Source organism: Hemiscyllium ocellatum, unplaced genomic scaffold (genome assembly GCF_020745735.1).
Source record: "Hemiscyllium ocellatum isolate sHemOce1 unplaced genomic scaffold, sHemOce1.pat.X.cur. scaffold_719_pat_ctg1, whole genome shotgun sequence".
Taxonomy (NCBI): Eukaryota; Metazoa; Chordata; class Chondrichthyes; order Orectolobiformes; family Hemiscylliidae; genus Hemiscyllium; species Hemiscyllium ocellatum.
Genome location: NW_026869196.1, coordinates 187,715 through 199,756, shown reverse-complemented (window position 1 = coordinate 199,756; position 12,042 = coordinate 187,715). Strand labels below are relative to the sequence as shown.

At 46.6% G+C, this 12,042-nt stretch overlaps 2 long non-coding RNA genes across 2 annotated transcripts in view; one reads left to right on the top strand and one right to left on the bottom strand.

Annotated features, from left to right (window-relative positions):
- The window catches only part of LOC132814181 (uncharacterized), a 58,677-nt gene that overhangs the window by 20,971 nt on the left and 25,664 nt on the right, over window positions 1–12,042 (top strand). The window contains exons 3-4 of the long non-coding RNA XR_009644335.1: window positions 2,717–2,853; window positions 6,778–6,905. This is a non-coding gene — a long non-coding RNA (uncharacterized LOC132814181). The remainder of the gene's footprint in view (window positions 1–2,716; window positions 2,854–6,777; window positions 6,906–12,042) is intronic.
- Window positions 1–12,042, bottom strand: part of LOC132814182 (uncharacterized) — a 62,151-nt gene that overhangs the window by 24,461 nt on the left and 25,648 nt on the right. The window lies entirely within an intron of this gene.

Genomic DNA, 12,042 nt, shown 5'->3' with positions numbered 1-12,042 from the left:
AGCAGTGTAAAAGGATATGGCATTCAGGAGGAGCTAGTGAACTGGATACAAAATTGGCTTGATGGTAGGAGACAGAGGGTGATGGGAGACATGTTGTGTTTCTGACTGGAGACATGTGACCAGTGGTGTAATGGGTCCACTGTTGTTTGTCATTTGGATAAATGGTTTGGATGGGAATATTGGTTTCCTGGTAAGTAAGCTTCTTGGGTGACACTGACATTGGTGGTAAAGTGGACAGTGAAGAAGGTTATCTATGATACAACAGGATGAACAGTTCTGCTGGGATAGTGGGCTGAAAAATAGCAGATGGAGTTTAATTAGATAAATGTGAAGTGTTCCATTTTGGTGAAACAAACCAGGGTGGGACTTGTACAGTTATTGTTCGGGCCCTGGGTGGTGTTTTCAGTCAGAGATCCAGTGACCCAGGTACACAGTTCTTTGAAAGTGGTGTCACAGGTAGACAGGCTGGTGAAGCAGGCGTTTGGTGTGGTTATCTTCATTCGGGAGAGCATTAAGCGTAAGAGTTGGGATGTCATGTTGTGGCTGTAAAAGACATTGGTGGGGCCACAGTAAAAAACATTGTTGATCAGTAGGAAGAACTCATCTAGTTCACTGACCTCCTCTAGTGAAGGACATCTGACATTCTAACCTGACTCCAGACCCACAGCAATATGGCTGACTCTGAGCTACCCTCTGGGTAATTAGCAGTGGGGACAAAGAACGTTGTTCCAGGCAGTGACACCCACACCCCATGAATGAATATATAAAAATACCTATGTCCCTCCCTACCTCTGCAAACCCCTCCAGCTGCAGCAATTCAGACTGGCTTTGTAACACCCAGACCACTCTCTGTAACACTCTCACCACCTCCAGCACCTTCACCTCTCCCTGTTCCTATTGTGTCAATGAACCCTGACCAAGGTTCCCCTTCCCACAGCCCTGCTCCTGTGAGCAGACCCATTGCAATCCATGAACATTTACTCCTAAAACACACTCTCACTTCAGGACTTTATGGTGATCTTCTCAGCCTCATAATCTAGTATGATCCCTTTTGTCCTGAGTGAGGGATCAGTGGGAGTTTCTTGCTGAGGATTTTACTTTTTCAATCGAACGTTCTTTTGTTGAGTACTTTGCATTGTTCCTACAAATGTTTTCCACTGTTCATTTTCAGACACATATTTCAGTCTGTTTAGCCTGTTTACCTTGGTCAGTTCTCCTCTCAAACTCTAGTTGTAGCTTGTTCTTTCTGTGATTCACTTTAAAACTTTATATTTCCTTAAACTGTACTTCATCACAATTTCCCGAAGGATCTCTGCAGGTGACATTACTCATTCACTAAGTTTCATTACACGGTCGCTCTGCGATAGTTATGTCCCTTAACAGTTGCACAATGTGTTTTTCAAAGAAACACTGAAAAAAAATTAACCGAACTGCACTTCCAATATCAATGTCGTCCGTGTGATTGTCCCAGATTATACAAATATTGAAGTTTTCCAAAATTATCACAATACCTTTGTTAAAAAATTCCAATGAGTTCCTGTTTAATGCAGTGACGAGCAATGGAATGCTGTTCGGTGGCTAAAACTGCTGCTTGTGTCCTTGGCAAGTAGTAGACAGAGTTTACATTCAGACTGACTCTACTTCATGATCTGCGGCCAAATGCTTTCTCTGTAATGCCTTTGTTATCCATTATTGTTAGCGTTGCCCATTTTGCCTGAGTTTGCACAGGATTACGAACCACTGAATATTTTTGTTCACCCTGTATCCATGTCTCCCTGGTGTCTAAATCACTTTTATATCTGTGTCACAAATCCATTCACCTTATTGCAGCAACATTGTCCATTCAAAAAAAAAACATAATATCCTCTCTTCCACAATTTTCTGTCACAAATCTATTTGCTGATGTACAATTTTAGTTTAACTCTGCCCCATCCTGTTCCTTTCTGTTTGTCTTCAGCCACATTCCCATGCTGTTCCATTGCTTCACCTTTTCCCTTTGGATTTGGAAACCTCCTTTCACCTGCATCCTCTCTGCCAGTTTAATGCCCTATCCAATAACCTACCAACATGATTGGCCAGGACACAGGTCCCAGCACAGTTCCAGGGGGCCCATCCTGGTAGCTTTCATTTTAAAATCAGGTAGGGGATGTGGGTGTCTCTTACTGACCAGCCTTTCTTGCTCAATCCTAGAATCCCCTGAACTGAGTAACTTGCTCGGCCATTTCAGAGGGTAATTGAGAGGCAAACACTTTGCTGTGGGTATTATCATGCAGACCAGGACAGGATGGGCAGATGTTCGTATCTAAAGGACAAGTGTTTGGATTTGTTGTACTTCAGGAATGGTTTCATACTTATTAGTGGATTGTTAATAATTGTTTTTAAAATTATTGATTTCAAATGTCTCCTTTTCAGATGGCGGGATTCAAACCTGTCTCCCCTGAACATTAGCTGAGGTTTTGGATACATTCTCTCACAATAATAGCACTAGGGCATCACTTCATCTGCTCATCCCTGAGCACTGATACAAGGGCATCATGAAGCTAAACCCATTCTTCCAACATGACTGTGTGATCCTGACATCTTCCAGCAATCTGGGACTATTACTTAATATCGCTCCATTTTACAGATCTCTGTGGGACTCAGTGCCATTCTCCATGTGTAACCATCACTGCATCTGTTTAATTTCCCATTCTGTCTATTTCTCTGTCTCCTGTAGGTACTCAGGAAAGTCCTGACTCAATAGCCTTCCCAGCTGCGGGGTGGATTATCCATCACCACATTGAACGCAGTTGGTCTGCCAGAGGGAGACAAAGGGAAAGGAGATCTGGAGCCTTCAATAAATCCTGTAGTGAGGTAAGGCCCCCCACAATGCACAGAGCAAAGAGCAATGAGAGGGCTCCAAACATCTGTTAACACAACATGACATAGATACAGTGCTGGAGGCGAGCACAGTACACACACACCTCGGACTCAATCACCGCCCCAATGCAACTTCTGTTATATTAAAGCTCACTACTCTGCAATACTGTATCTATGGCATGTCTTGTAGTCCAGTGTCTTCAATAATTTTTAATTCCTGTAACAGATCCTATGGCTGTAACCTCCTCCCTTCCCGATAGTCCCTACACATATTTGAAATATACTGCATTCCAGATGACCATCCCAACCCCTGTAACTTTGTTCAGTGTCTACAATATGCCTTATCTCGGTAATCTCCTCCTTCAATAAGGTAAAAACAAGGACTGCAGATGCTGGAAACCAGCGTCTAGATTAGAGTGGTGCTGGAAAAGTACGGCAGGTCAGGCAGCATCCGAGGAACAGGAAAATCGATGTTTCGGGCGAAAGCCCTTCCTCAGGAACAGAGGCGGGGAGCTTGCAGAGTGGAGAGATAAATGAGCGAGGGTGGGAATGGGAAGAAAGTAGCATAGAGTACAATAGGTGAATGGGGTGGGGAAGAAGGTGCTAGGTCAGAGTGGAGGATGGGGGAAGTTAGCAATGAGTACAATGGGTGAATGGGGGTGGGGATGGGGGTGAGAGGTCAGAGATGAGGATGGAGTGGATAAGGTGGGAAGGGAGATAGGCCATTAGGACAGGTCATGAGGGCGGTGCTGAGCTGGAAGGCTGGAGGTGGGGTGAGATGGGGGAAGGGAAAATGAGGAAACTGGTGAAGTCCACAATTATGCCCCGGGGTTGAAGTGTTCCGAGGCGGAAGGTGAGGCGTTCTTCCTCCAGGCGTCGGGTGGTGAGGAAGCAGCGATGGAGGAAGCCCAGAACCTGCATGTCCTCGGCAGAGTAGGAGGGGTAGTAGAAATGTTGGGTCACAGGCCGGTGGGGTTGATTGGAACGGGTGTACCAGAGATGTTCCCTAAAGTGCTCTTCTAGGAGGTGTCCAGTCTCCCCAATGTAGAGGAGACCGCATCGGGAGCAGCGGATACAATAAATGATATTGGTGGATGTGCAGGTAAAACGTTGGATGTGGAAGGCTCCTTTGGGGCCTTGGATGGAGGTGAGGGGAGAGGTGTGGGCGCAGGTTTTGCAATACCTGCGGTGGCAGGAGAAGGTGCCAGGAAGGGAGAGTGGGTTTTTGGGCGGCGTGGAACTGACCAGGTAGTCACGCAGGGATGGTCTTTGTGGAAAGTGGAGAGGGGTGGGGAGGGAAATATATCACTGGTGGTGGGGTCAGTTTGGAGGTGGTGGAAATGGCGGCGGATGATTTGGTTTATGGGAAGGTTGGTAGGGTGGAAGGTGAGAACTAGGGGCATTCTGTCCTTGTTACGGTTGGAGGGGTGGGATTTGAAGGCGGAGGTGTGGGATGTGGACGAGATGCGTTGGAGGGCATCTTTTACCAGGTGGGAAGGGAAAATCCGATCTCTAAAGAAGGAGGCTATTTGGTGTGTTCTGTGGTGGAACTGGCCCACCTGGGAGCAGGTACGGCGGAGGCAGAGGAATTGGGAATAGGGGTTGGGAATTTTGCAAACGGTAGGGTAGGAAGTTATGTAATCTAGGTAGCTTTGGGAGTCGGAAGGTTTGTAAAAAAATGTCAGTGTCAAGTCAGTTGTCATTAATGGGGATGGAGAGGTCCAGGAAAGGGAGGGAGGTATCAGAGATGATCCAGGCAAATTTAAGTTCAGGATGGAATGTGTTGGTGAAGTTGATGAATTGCTCAACTTCCTTGAGGGAGCACGAGGTGGTGCCAATGCAGTCATCAATGTTGCAGAGGAAGACGTTGGGAGTGGTGCCATTGTAACGACGGAAGATGGACTGTTCTACGTAGCCAACAAAGAGACAGGCATAGCTGGGGCCCATGCGGGTGCCCATTGCTACCCCTTTGGTCTGGAGGAAGTGGGAGGATTTGAAGGAAACATTGTTAAGGGTGAGGACAAGTTCAGCCAACCGAATGAGAGTGTCGGTGGAAGGGTACTGTTGTGGACGTCGGGAGAGGAAGAAACGGAGGGCTTTAGAGGTCCTGGTCATGGTGGATGGAGGTGTAGAGGGATTGGATATCCATTGTGAAGATGAGGCGTTGGGGGCCAGGGAAACGGAAGTGTTGGAGGAGTGGAGGGTGTGGGTGGTTTCTCGAACGAATGTGGGTAGTTCCTGGACTGGGGGATAGGACAATGTCGAGGTAGGCAGACATGAGTTCGGTGGCGCAGGAGCATGCTGAGACAATGGGTCGGCCAAGGTGGTCAGGCTTGTGGATCTTGGGAAGGAGGTAGAACCGGGCAGTGGGGGATCCAGGACAATGAGGTTGGAAGCTGTGGGTGGGAGATCTCCTCCTGAGGTGATGAGGTTCTGTATGCTCTGGGAGATGACGGTTTGATGATGGGAGGTGGGTCATGGTAGAGGGGGTGGTAGGGGGAGGTGTCTTTGAGTTGGCATCATGGTTTCAGCGGTGTAGAGGTCAGTGCACCAGACTACCACTGCACCCCCTTTATCTGCTGGTTTGATGGTGAGGTTGGGATTGGAGCAGAGGAAGTGGAGGGCTGGGCGTTGTGAGGGTGAGAGGTTGGAGTGGGGGAGGGGGTAGATAGGTTGAGGCGGTTAATGTGTCGGTGGAAGTTGGAAATGAAGAGATCGAAGGCAGGTAATAGGCCAGCACGGGGTGTCCAGGTGGATGGAGTGTATTGGAGGCCGGAAAAGGGGTTCTCAGAAAATAGGCGGGAGTGTTCATTGTCAAAATAAGCTTTGAGGCGGAGGCGGTGGGAGAAGTGTTCGATATCACGGCGTGTATTTAATTAATTGATGTTTGGACGGAGGAGGATAAAGATGAGGCCTTTGCTGAGGACTGATCACTCGTCCTCAGTGAGGGGGAGGTCAGGGGGAATGGTGAAAATTCGGCAGGAGTGGGAGCTGGGACCAGGCGTAGGTGTGGTGCTGGGGGAGGGGACGGTGCCTGTAACTGGAGTGGGTGTGGTGTTCGGGGGAATGGGGATGGAGACATGAGCAGGGGTGATGTTCCCCTCAGGGTTCTGGGAGCGGGGATGGTGACGGTGGGACTTGGGAGCGGTGTCAGCAGAATGCAGGTGAGTGGTGTTGGTGGGGACGGAAGTGGTGGCAAACACGGGCAGTGGGGGGGGCGTGGAGGTCACTGAGTGTGTGACATCAGCAATGGTGTGAGGGGCGGAAGTGATGTCACTTGTGTTGTATGAGGAATTGTGAGGGGCGGAAATGGCATTTACTTTATTTTAACCAATAATTTCCTGTCACAAATCTATTTGACAATGTTGTATTTTAATTAAACTCAGTCCCTTAATGTTTCTTTCTGTTGGTCTTCATCCACATCTCCATGGTGTTCCAATATTTCAACTTTTCTCTTTGGACTTGGGAATTTCCATTCACCTCAGACCTGTCCCTCTCCTCATCTGTGTCCGTTTATAGCACACTGCATAATCCTGGTACCAGAGGAGCCTATCCCAATAAAATAGCTCAGTCCTCCCTGAGTACTGGGAGCAGTGCTCACTGGTCAGAACCACTTCTGATGATACAATTGTGTGATCCTGACACCTTCCAGCACTCTGCTGATATCACTCAGTCTCTGTCCATGTGGTATCCCTCACTGTGTGGGTCTATTGGCTGCCTCTGTCAGTGTCTCTCACTCTTGCAGTTACTCCAGATCCTGAGCCAACAGCATTCCCCACTCCAGAGGGAAGCAACTGCACAGGCCATGGATGGAGAAGGGAATTTCCATATCTCTGTGGGACTCAGTGCCATTCTCCATTGTGTAACCTTCATTGCATTAGTCTAATTTCCCATTCTGTCTACTTCTGTCTCCTGTAGGTATTCCTGATGTCCCTGACTCAGCAGAATTCCCAATTCCTTCTCGTCCATCACCACAGTGAAGGTGGTTGGTCAGCCAGAGAGAGATGGAGAGTGAGATCTGGAGCCTTCAGTAAATCCTGCAGCCGGTAAGATCACTCACAGTAAACAGCACAGGGAGGAGTTCATGGGCTTTAATTCAGACCCTGAGGGCATGATGTAGGAACAATGCTGGGCAAGGAACATGAGAACATTCTCTGGCTTCATTATCACCATCTTGTCTGTCAATTCATCTGTTCCACAGAACCCTCCCTATGTCTGTCAGTTTCTCCACTGTCTGTTTCATGGATACTACTTCCCCTATCTCTATCAACCCCTACAATCCTGCTTATCCCTGTAAGCTCCTCATATCAGTAAAACTCTCCAAGTTTCTGCCTTTGCCTTTAATCCTGGGTTCTGTCACATCTCTCCTTAACTGAAGAAAATTAACTCTTCAGTTCCTTAAGCCATCCCTGTCAGTGTAGTCCTTTCCAGACCTGAAAAACCTCCCTGTCTTTGTGACTTTGTTGAACTCCTACTACCTTCATGATCTCTGTAACCTTCCCGTCATGACAACAAAAAAGCTCTGTACCTTCGTAACCTCCTCCTTGTTAGACTCCTCCTTGTCTCTGGGCACCGTGCAGAGTGACGCTGCTCCTCTCATAAATTAGTCTCTGCATTTCTAATGATGACTATATACTCTTCCTGTCTCTAAGACACACTCAGTCTCTGTAAACTGTGCTGGTCCTGACTGATGTAATTTCCTTCAGTAACTACAAACCTTTATACCTTTAATCTCCTCCAGACGCGACCACGCAGTTTATTTCTATAACCTCCACGAGTGATACAGTCATAGAGATGTACAGCACGGAAACAGACCCTTCACTCCAACCCGTCCATTCCGACCAGATATCCCAATCCAATCTAGTCCCACCTGCCAGCACCCGGCCCATATTCTTCCAAACCATTCCCATTCATATACCCATCCAATTGCCTCTTAAATGTTGCAATTGTACCATCCTCCACCACATCCTCTGGCAGCTCGTTCCATACACTTACCACCCTCTGCTTGAAAAGGTTGCCCCTGAGGTATCTTTTACACCTTTCCTCTCTCAAACTAAATCTATGCCCTCTAGTTCTGGACTCCCTGTCCCCAGGGAAAAGGCATTGTCTATTTATCCTATCCTGTCCAAACCCCTCATAATTTTGTAAACCACTGTAAGGTCACCCCTCAGCCTCCGAACCTCCAGGGAAAACCGCCCCAGCCTGTTCAGCCTCTCTCTGTAGCTCAAATCCTCCAACCCTGGCAACATCCTTGTCAATCTTTTCTGAACCCTTTCAAGTTTCACAACATCTTTCCGACAGGAAGGAGACCGGAATTGCACAAAGCATTCCAACAGTGGCCTAACCAATGTTCTGTATGGCCGCAACATGACCTCCCAACTCCTGTACTCAATACTCTGACCAATAAAGGGAAGCATACCAAATGCCGCCTTCACTATCCTATCTACGTGCGACTCTACTTTCAAGGAGCTGTGATCTTGCACTCCAAGGTCTCATTGGTCAGCAAAACTCCCTTGGAACTTACCATTACATGAATAAGCCCTGCTAAGAGTTGCTTTCCCAAAATGCAGCACATCGCATTAATCTGAATTAAACTCCATCTGCCACTTAGCCCATTGGCCCATCTGGTCCAGATCCTGTTGCAACCTTCTTCGCTGTCCACTACACTTCCAATTTTGGTGTCATATGTAAACTTACTAACTATACATCTTTTGCTCGCATCCAGATCATTTATGTAAATGACAAACAGAAGAGGGCCCAGCACTGATCCTTGTGGCACTGCTCTGGTCACTGGCCTCCAGTCTGAAAAACAACCCTCCACCACCACTCTCTGTCTTTTACCTTTGAGCCAGCTCTGTATCCAAATGGCTAGTTCTCCCTGTATTCCATGAGTTCTAACCTTGCTAATCAGTCTCCCATGGGGAACCTTGTCGAATGCCTCACTGAAGTCCATATAGATCACATCTGTCACTCTGCCCTCCTCAATCTTCTTTGTTGCTTCTTCAAAAAACTCAATTAAGTTTATGAGACATGTTTTCCCATGCACAAAGCCATGTCGACTATTCCTAATCAGTCCTTGCCTTTCCAAATATATGTGCATCTTGTCCATCAGGATTCCCTCCAACAACTTGCCCACCACTGAGTTCAGGCTCACCGGTCTATAGTTCCCTGGCTTGTCTTTACCCACCTCCTTAAACAGTGGCACCACTTTTGCCAACCTCCAGTCTTCTGACACCTCACCTGTGACTATCGATGATAAAAATATCTCAGCAAGAGGCCCAGCAATCACTTCTCTAGCTTCCCACAGAGTTCTCGGGTACACCTGGTCAGGTCCTGGGGCTTTATCTACTTTTAACCGTTTCAAGACATCCAGCACTTCCTCCTCGGTAATCTGGGCATTTCGCAAGGTGTCACCATCTATTTCCCTACAGTCTATATCTTCCATATCCTTTTCCACAGTAAATACTGGTGCAAAATATTCAGTTAATATCTCCACCATTTCCTGTGGCTTCACAAAAAGGCCGCCTTGCTGATCTTTGTGGTGCCCTATTCTCTCCCGAGTTACCCTTTTCTCCTTAATATATTTGTAAAAACCCTTTGCATTCTCCTTAATTCTATTTGTCAGCCCTATCTCATGTCCGCGTTTTGCCCTCCTGATTTCCCTCTTAAGTATACTCCTACTTCCTTTATACTCTTCTCAGGATTCCCCCGATCGATCCTGTCTATACCTGACATTTGCTTCCTTCCTTTTCTGAACCAAACACTCAATTTCTTTAGTCATCCAGAATTCCCTATAGCTACCAGCCTTCCCTTTCACCCTGACAGGAATATACTTTCTCTGGACTCTTGTTATCTCATTTTCTGAAGGCTTCCCATTTTCCAGCCGTCCCTTTACCTGCGAACATCAGCCTCCAATCAGCTTTCAAAAGTTTTTGCCTAATACCGTCTATATTGGCCTTTCTCCAATTTAGAACATCAACCTTTAGATCTGGTCTATCCTTTTCCATCACTATTTTAAAACAAACAGAATTATGGTCGCCGGCCCCAAAGTGCTCCCCCACTGACACCTCAGTCACCTGCCCTGCCTTATTTCCTAAGAGTAGGTCAATTTTTGCACCTTCTCTAGTAGGTACATCCACATACTGAATCAGAAAATTGTCTTGTACACACGTAAGAAATTCCTCTCCATCTAAACCTTTAACACTATGGCAGTCCCAGTCAATGTTTGGAAAGTTAAAATCCCCGACCATACCTACCCTATTATTCTTACAGATAGCTGAGATCGCCTTACAAGTTTGTTTGGCAATTTCCCTCTGACTATTGGGGGGTCTGTAATACAATCCTAATAAGGTGATCATCGCTTTCTTATTTCTCGGTTCCACCCAAATAACTTCCCTGGATGTATTTCTGGGAATATCCTCCCTCAGAACTGCTGTAATGCTATCCCTTATCAAAAATACCACTCCCCCTCCTCTCTTGCCACCCTTTCTATCCTTCCTGGAGCATTTGTATCCAGGAACATTAAGCTGCCAGTCCTGCCCATCCCTGAGTCATGTTTCTGTAATTGCTATGATATCCCAGTCCCATGTTCCTAACCATGTCCTGAGTTCATCTGCCTTCCCTGTTAGGCTCGTTGCATTGAAATAAATGCAGTTTAATTTATTCACTCTACCTAGTCCCTGCCAGTCCTGACTGTTTGACTCACTTCTGTTCTCAGCCGTACCTGTCTCAGATCCAGCTCCCTAAATCCTCCCTGTGATTGTTACCACGTCCCATCCCTGCATTCCTCCAAATCCCTGTAAAGTCCTCCAATTCCTAAAACCCGCCCTGTATCTGTCACCTGTCCCAACTTCCACAACCCTCCCTATCTCTGTAAGATACCACCCCCGTCCCAGTTACTACAGTCCGCTGTATCACTAAATGCCATCGTCACTATAATATCAGAGTACGTGTGAAAGCAGGAGCACTGTACTGGGTTAGATTATCAGCCCTGATCATATTGAATGGTGGGACCGACTCTGTGTTCAAATGGTCGATACATGCTCTTCTTTCCTGTGCTTCTCTATAAACTTACTATCTATATCACCTCCTTCAGTACCCACAGCCCTCCCTATCTCCATACACTCCTTCAGTCCCCACGACTCTTCCTATCCATGTAACCTGAATCCTTCCCCACAAACCTCCCTAACTCCATAAACTCCAAAAGGCCCTACGACCCTCCCAATTTCCATAATCTCATCCATTTCTGACGACCTTCCCATTCAGAGTAACCTCCTTCAATTCCCATGATCCTCCTGATCTGTGCAACTTCCTTCTGGCCCAACAGCCATGCAGATCTCTTTGTCCCCTTTCAGGCCCCACAGCACTCCCTATCTCCATGATGTTCTTCAGTCACCACTGCACACTCTATCTCCATAACCTCATACAGTCCCCACATCACTCCCTATTTTCATAATGTCCTTCAGTCCCCATGACCTTCCTTATTTCCAAAACATCTATTACCTGGTGAACCTGTAAGCTCCCTTTTTCAGTTTGTTAAACACGAACCCCCATAATCCTTTTTGCTGCCAGTCTGAAACCAAACAGTGTTGGCCTGACAGTAGGTCGGGAGCTAAAATATGTTTGAAAGGATATGTCAGTGAATAATAACTGGACCCCCAGAAACACTTATAATAAAAAGAGAATGCGGCTTTAAGCCTGTAGGATTGTATTTTTATTGGCGTGAGTATAAATGGCAGAGTAGATACGTGTGTAGGGGTCATTGTACCGAGGATACGGTTTATTTGAATTTTCAGAAACCTTTACACAAGTTTCAATAAAGGCTAAAGAGTAACTTGGTAGAAAATAGGGCACCTTACCTTGAGGTGGTTGAGGTATTAGACAAAATAGTGATGTCAGTATTTAGTGTGGAGAAAGACATGGAATCTCGGGAACTTGAGGAAATGAATAGTGATGTCTTGGAAAGAATCCTCAACAGAGAAGAGAAAGTTCTGGAATCTTAAAACAAATACGGGTAGATCAATCCTCAATAGCTCATTCGGTCTATCCTTGAATATTCATGGGAAGCTAGGGAAGAGATTGTGGTGTCCCTAACAGAGATATTTATATTATCAACAGACACAATGAGTTACCGGAAGAGTAGGGGGTGGCTAATGCTATTCCATCACTTTAGGTCTGCAGGGA